Here is a 7,500-nt window from a genome sequence, read left to right as displayed (position 1 = left end):
GAATGTGTGTGTGAGAGAGAGAATGTGCATGTGAGAGAAAATGTGTGAGTGTGTGAGAGAGAGAATGTGTGTTTGAGAGAGAGAGAGAATGTGTGTGTGTGAGAGAGAATGCGTGTGTGAGAGAGAATATGTGTGTGTGAGAGAGAATGTGTGTGTGAGAGAGATAGAGAATGTGTGTGAGAGAGAAAATGTGTGTGTGTGAGCGAGTATGCGTGTGTGAGAGAGAATGTGTGTGTGTGAGAGAATGTGTGTGTGAGAGAGAGAATGTGTGTGTGTGAGAGAGAATGTGTGTGAGAGAGAGAGAAGGTGTGTGATAGAGAGAATGTGTGTGTGTGAAAGAATGTGTGTGTGTGTGAGAGAATGTGTGCGTGAGAGAGAAAATGAGTGTGTGAGAGAGAGAATGTGTGTGTGAGAGAGAGAATGTGTGTGTGTGAGAGAGAGAATGTGTGTGTGAGAGAGAGCATGTGTGTGTGTGAGAGAGAGAATGTGTGTGTGAGAGAGAATGTGTGGGTGAGAGAGAGAATGTGTGTGGGAGAGAGAATTTGCGTGTGTGAGAGAGAGAATGTGTGTATGAGAGAGAGAATGTGTGTGTGAGAGAGAAGACGTGTGTAAGAGAAAGAATGTGTGTGAGAGAGAGAATGTGTGTGTGAGAGAGAATGTGTGTGTGAGAGAGATTTTGTGTGTGAGAGAGAGAATGTGTGTGTGTGAGAGAGAATGTGTGTGTGTGAGAGAGAGTGTGTGTGAGAGAGAGAAAATGTGTGTGTGAGACAGAATGTGTATGTGAGAGAGAGAATGTGCGTGTGAGAGAAAATGTGTGTGTGTGTGTGAGAGAGAATGTGTGTTTGAGAGAGAGAGAGAATGTGTGTGTGTGAGAGAGAATGCGTGTGTGAGAGAGAATATGTGTGTGTGAGAGAGAATGTGTGTGTGAGAGAGATAGAGAATGTGTGTGAGAGAGAAAATGTGTGTGTGTGAGCGACTATGCGTGTGTGAGAGAGAATGTGTGTGTGTGAGAGAATGTGTGTGTGTGTGAGAGAATGTGTGTGTGTGAGAGAGAATGTGTGTGTGAGGGAGAGAATGCGTGTGTGTGACAGAGAATTCGTGTGTGTGAGAGAATGAGTGTGTGAGAGAGAGAATGTGTGTGTGAGAGAGAGAATGTGTGTGTGTGAGAGAGAGAGAGAATGTGTGTGAGGGAGAGAATGTGGGTGTGAGAGAGAGAATGTGTGTGTGAGAGAGAATGTGTGTGAGAGAGAGAATGTGTGTGTGAGACAGAATGTGTGTGTGAGAGAGAGAATGTGCGTGTGAGAGAAAATGTAAGTGTGTGTGAGAGAGAGAATGTGTGTTTGAGAGAGAGACAGAATGTGTGTGTGAGAGAGAGAATGTGTGTGTGTGAGAGAGAATGCGTGTGTGAGAGAGAATATGTGTGTGTGAGAGAGAATGTGTGTGTGAGAGGGAGAAGGTGTGTGATAGAGAGAATGTGTGTGTGAGAGAGAATACGTGTGTAAGAGAGAGAATGTGTGTGAGAGAGAGAATGTGTGTGTGAGAGAGAATGTGTGTGTGAAAGAATGTGTGTGTGAGAGAGAGAATGTGTGTGTGAGAAAGAATACGTGTGTAAGAGAGAGAATGTGTGTGAGAGAGAGAATGTGTGTGAGAGAGAATGTGTGTGTGAGAGAGATTTTGTGTGTGAGAGAGAGAATGTGTTTGTGTGAGAGAGAATGTGTGTGTGAGAGAGAGAATGTGTGTGTGTGAGAGAGAATTTGTGTGTGTGAGAGAATGAGTGTGCGAGAGAGAGGATGTTTGTGTGAGAGAGAGCATGTGTGTGTGTTAGCGAGAATGTGTGTGTGAGAGTGAGAATGTGTGTGTGTGAGAGAGAATGTGTGTGTGAGAGAGAGAATGTGTGTGTGAGAGTGAGAATGTGTGTGTGAGACAGAAAGTGTGTGTGAGAGAGAGAATGTGCGTGTGAGAGAAAATGTGTGTGTGTGAGAGAGAGAGAATGTGTGTTTGAGAGAGAGAGAGAATGTGTGTGTGTGAGACAGAATGCGTGTGTGAGAGAGAATATGTGTGTGTGAGAGAGAATGTGTGTGTGAGAGAAAATATGCGTGTGTGAGCGAGTATGCGTGTGTGAGAGAGAATGTGTGTGTGTGAGAGAATGTGTGTGTGAGAGCTGGAATGTGTGTGTGTGAGAGAGAATGTGTGTGAGAGAGAGAGAAGGTGTGTGATAGAGAGAATGTGTGTGTGTGAAAGAATGTGTGTGTGTGAGAGAATGTGTGCGTGAGAGAGAAAATGAGTGTGTGAGAGAAAGAATGTGTGTGTGAGAGAGAGAATGTGTGTGTGTGAGAGAGAGAATGTGTGTGTGAGAGAGAGCATGTGTGTGTGTGAGAGAGAGAATGTGTGTGTGAGAGAGAATGTGTGGGTGAGAGAGAGAATGTGTGTGGGAGAGAGAATTTGCGTGTGTGAGAGAGAGAATGTGTGTGTGAGAGAGAGAATGTGTGTGTGAGAGAGAATACGTGTGTAAGAGAAAAAATGTTTGTGAGAGAGAGAATGTGTGTGTGAGAGAGAATGTGTGTGTGAGAGAGATTTTGTGTGTGAGAGAGAGAATGTGTGTGTGTGAGAGAGAATGTGTGTGTGAGAGAGAGAATGTGTGTGTGAGAGAGAGAATGTGTGTGAGACAGAATGTGTATGTGAGAGAGAGAATGTGCGTGTGAGAGAAAATGTGTGTGTGTGTGAGAGAGAGAATGTGTGTTTGAGAGAGAGAGAGAATATGTGTGTGTGAGAGAGAATGCGTGTGTGAGAGAGAATATGTGTGTGTGAGAGAGAATGTGTGTGTGAGAGAGATAGAGAATGTGTGTGAGAGAGAAAATGTGTGTGTGTGAGCGAGTATGCGTGTGTGAGAGAGAATGTGTGTGAGTGAGAGAATGTGTGTGTGAGAGAGAGAATGTGTGTGTGTGAGAGAGAATGTGTGTGAGAGAGAGAGAAGGTGAGTGATAGAGATAATGTGTGTGTGTGAAAGAATGTGTGTGTGTGTGAGAGAATGTGTGCGTGAGAGAGAAAATGAGTGTGTGAGAGAGAGAATGTGTGTGTGAGAGAGAGAATGTGTGTGTGTGAGAGAGAGAATGTGTGTGTGAGAGAGAGCATGTGTGTGTGAGAGAGAGAGAATGTGTGTGTGAGAGAGAATGTGTGGGTGAGAGAGACAATGTGTGTGGGAGTGAGAATGTGTGTGTGAGAGAGAATGTGAGCGTGTGAGAGAGAGAATATGTGTGAGATAGAGAGAATGTGTGTGTGAGAGAGAGAATGTGTGTGTGCGAGAGAGAGAATGTGTGTGTGTGAGAGAGAGAGAATGTGTGTGTGTGACAGAGAGAGAATGTGTGTGTGAGAGAGAGAATGTGTGTGTGTGTGAGAGAGAGAATGTGTGTGTGTGAGAGAGAGAATGTGTGCGTGAGAGAGAGAATGCATGTGTGAGAGAGAATGTGTGTGTGAGAGAGAGAATGTGTGTGTGAGAGAGAATACGTGTGTAAGAGAAAGAATGAGTGTGAGAGAGAGAATGTGTGTGTGAGAGAGAATGTGTGTGTGAGAGAGATTTTGTGTGTGAGAGAGAGAATGTGTGTGTGTGAGAGAGAATGTGTGTGTGAGAAAGAGAATGTGTGTGTGTGCGAGAGAATATATGTGTGTGAGAGAATGAGAGTGCGAGAAAGAGAATGTGTGTGTGTATGTGTGTGAGAGAGAGAGAATGTGTGTGCGGGAGAGAATGTGGGTGGTAGAGAGACAATGTGTGTGTGAGAGATTGAGAATGTGTGTGAGAGAGAGAATGAGTTTGTGTGAGAGAGAATGCGTGTGTAAGAGAGAGAATGTGTGTGAGAGAGAGAATGTGTGTGTGTGAGACAGAATGTGTGTGTGTGAGACAGAATGTGTGTGTGAGAGAGAGAATGTGTGTGTGAGAGAGAGAATGTGTGTGTGTGTGTGAGAATGTTTGTGTGTGTGAGAGAATGTGTGTGTGTGAGAGAGAATGTGTGTGTGAGGGAGAGAATGCGTGTGTGAGAGAGAGAATGCGTGTGTGAGGGAGAGAATGTGTGTGTGAGAGAGAAAATGTGTGTATGGGAGAGAATTTCCGTGTGTGAGAGAGAGAATGTGTGTGTGAGAGAGAATACGTGTGTAAGAGAGAGAATGTGTGTGAGAGAGAGTGTGTGTGTGAGAGAGAATGTGTGTGTGAGAGAGATTTTGTGTGTGAGAGAGAATGTGTGTGTGTGAGAGAGAATGTGTGTGTGAGAGAGAGAATGTGTGTGTGAGAGAGAGAATGTGTGTGTGAGACAGAATGTGTGTGTGAGAGAGAGAATGTGCGTGTGAGAGAAAATGTGTGTGTGTGTGAGAGAGAGAATGTGTGTTTGAGAGAGAGAGAGAATGTGTGTGTGTGAGAGAGAATGCGTGTGTGAGAGAGAATATGTGTGTGTGAGAGAGAATGTGTGTGTGAGAGAGATAGAGAATGTGTGTGAGAGAGAAAATGTGTGTGTGTGAGCGAGTATGCGTGTGTGAGAGAGAATGTGTGTGTGAGAGAGAATGTGTGTGTGAGAGAGAGAATGTGTGTGTGAGAGAGAATGTGTGTGTGAGAGAGAGAAGGTGTGTGATAGAGAGAATGCGTGTGTGTGAAAGAATGTGTGTGTGTGTGAGAGAATGTGTGCGTGAGAGAGAAATTAAGTGTGTGAGAGAGAGAATGTGTGTGTGAGAGAGAGAATGTGTGTGTGTGAGAGAGAGAATGTGTGTGTAAGAGAGAGCATGTGTGTGTGTGAGAGAGAGAATGTGTGTGTGAGAGAGAATGTGTGGGTGAGAGAGAGAATGTGTTTGGGAGAGAGAATGTGTGTGTAAGAGAGAGCATGTGAGCGTGTGAGAGAGAGAATCTGTGTGTGAGAGAGAATATGTGTGTGAGAGAGAGAATGTGTGTGTGTGGAAGAGAGAATGTGTGTGTGTGAGAGAGAGAGAATGTGTGTGTATGACAGAGAGAGAATGTGTGTGTGAGAGAGAGAATGTGTGTGTTTGAGAGAGAGAGAATGTGTGTGTGAGAGAGAGAGAATGTGTGCGTGAGAGACAGAATGCGTGTGTGAGAGAGAATGTGTGTGTTAGCGAGAATGTGTGTGTGTGAGAGTGAAAATGTGTGTGTGTGAGAGAGAATGTGTGTGTGTGAGGGAGAGTGTGTGTGTGAGAGAGAATGTGTATGTGTGAGAGAGAGAATGTGTGTGTGAGAGAGAGAATGTGTGTTTGAGAGAGAATGTGTGCGTGTGAGAGAGAGAATGTGTGTGTGAGAGAGCGAATGTGTGTGTGTGAGAGAGAGAATATGTGTGTGAGAGAGAATGTGTGGGTGACAGAGAGAATGTGTGTAGGAGAGAGAATGTGTGTGTGAGAGAGTGAGAATGCGTGTGTGTGTGTGAGAGAGAATGTGTGTGTGAGAGAGAATGTGAGCGTGTGAGAGAGAGAATCTGTGTGTGTGAGAGAATGTGTGTGTGTGAGAGAGAATGTGTGTGCGAGTGAGAATGTGTGTGAGTGAGAGAGAGAATGTGTGTGTGTGACAGAGAGAGAATGTGTGTGAGGGAGAGAATGTGTGTGTGAGGGAGAGAATGTGTGTGTGAGAGAGAGAATGTGTGTGTGTGAGAGAGAGAGAATGTGTGTGTGTGAGAGAGAATGTGTGTGTGAGAGAGAGAATGCGTGTGTGAGAGAGAATATGTGTGTGTGAGAGAGATTGTGTGTGTGAGAGAGATAGAGAATGTGTGTGAGGGAGAGAATGCGTGTGTGTGAGAGAAAGAATGTGTTTGAGAGAGGGAGAATGTGTGTGTGAGAGAGAATTTGCGTGTGTGAGAGAGAGAGAATGTGTGTGTGAGTGAGAGAATGTGTGTGTGAGACAGAATGTGTATGTGAGAGAGAGAATGTGCGTGTGAGAGAAAATGTGTGTTTGTGTGAGAGAGAGAATGTGTTTTTGAGAGAGAGAGAGAATGTGTGTGTGTGAGAGAGAATGTGTGTGTGTGAGAGAGAATGCGTGTGTGAGAGAGAATATGTGTGTGTGAGAGAGAATGTGTGTGTGAGAGAGATAGAGAATGTGTGTGAGAGAGAAAATGTGTGTGAGAGAATGTGTGAGCGAGTATGCGTGTGTGAGAGAGAATGTGTGTGTGTGAGAGAATGTGTGTGTGAGAGAGAGAATGTGTGTGTGTGAGAGAGAATGTGTGTGTGAGAGAGAGAAGGTGTGTGATAGAGATAATGTGTGTGTGTGAAAGAATGTGTGTGTGTGAGAGAGAATGTGTGCGTGAGAGAGAAAATGAGTGTGTGAGAGAGAGAATGTGTGTGTGTGAGAGAGAATGTGTGTGTGTGAGAGAGAGAATGTGTGTGTGAGAGAGAGCATGTGTGTGTGAGAGAGAGAGAATGTGTGTGTGAGAGAGAATGTGTGGGTGAGAGAGTGAATGTGTGTGGGAGAGAGAATGTGTGTGTGAGAGAGAATGTGAGCGTGTGAGAGAGAGAATCTGTGTGAGATAGAGAGAATGTGTGTGTGAGAGAGAGAATGTGTGTGTGCGAGAGAGAGAATGTGTGTGTGTGAGAGAGAGAGAATGTGTGTGTGTGACAGAGAGAGAATGTGTGTGTGAGAGAGAGAATGTGTGTGTGTGTGAGAGAGAGAATGTGTGTGTGTGAGAGAGAGAATGTGTGCGTGAGAGAGAGAATGCGTGTGTGAGAGAGAATGTGTGTGTGAGAGAGAGAATGTGTGTGTGAGAGAGAATACGTGTGTAAGAGAAAGAATGAGTGTGAGAGAGAGAATGTGTGTGTGAGAGAGAATGTGTGTGTGAGAGAGATTTTGTGTGTGAGAGAGAGAATGTGTGTGTGTGAGAGAGAATGTGTGTGTGAGAAAGAGAATGTGTGTGTGTGCGAGAGAATATGTGTGTGTGAGAGAATGAGTGTGCGAGAGAGAGAATGTGTGTGTGAGAGAGAGAATGTGTGTGTGTGTGTGAGAGAGAGAGAATGTGTGTGCGGGAGAGAATGTGGGTGGTAGAGAGACAATGTGTGTGTGAGAGATTGAGAATGTGTGTGTGAGAGAGAATGTGTTTGTGTGAGAGAGAATGCATGTGTAAGAGAGAGAATGTGTGTGAGACAGAGAATGTGTGTGTGAGAGAGAGAATGTGTGCGTGTGAGAGAGAATGTGTGTTTGTGTGAGAGAGAGAATGTGTGTTTGAGAGAGAGAGAGAATGTGTGTGTGTGAGAGAGAATGTGTGTGTGTGAGAGAGAATGCGTGTGTGAGAGAGAATATGTGTGTGTGAGAGAGAATGTGTGTGTGAGAGAGATAGAGAATGTGTGTGAGAGAGAAAATGTGTGTGTGTGAGCGAGTATGCGTGTGTGAGAGAGAATGTGTGTGTGTGAGAGAATGTGTGTGTGAGAGAGAGAATGTGTGTGTGAGAGAGAATGTGTGTGTGAGAGAGAGAAGGTGTGTGATAGAGATAATGTGTGTGTGTGAAAGAATGTGTGTGTGTGAGAGAGAAT

This window comes from Chiloscyllium plagiosum, unplaced genomic scaffold, assembly GCF_037043375.1.
Source record: "Chiloscyllium plagiosum isolate Xiang-an unplaced genomic scaffold, Cpla_swu_hap1 HiC_scaffold_37, whole genome shotgun sequence".
Lineage (NCBI taxonomy): Eukaryota > Metazoa > Chordata > Chondrichthyes > Orectolobiformes > Hemiscylliidae > Chiloscyllium > Chiloscyllium plagiosum.
Note: the sequence above shows the minus strand (reverse complement) of the source record.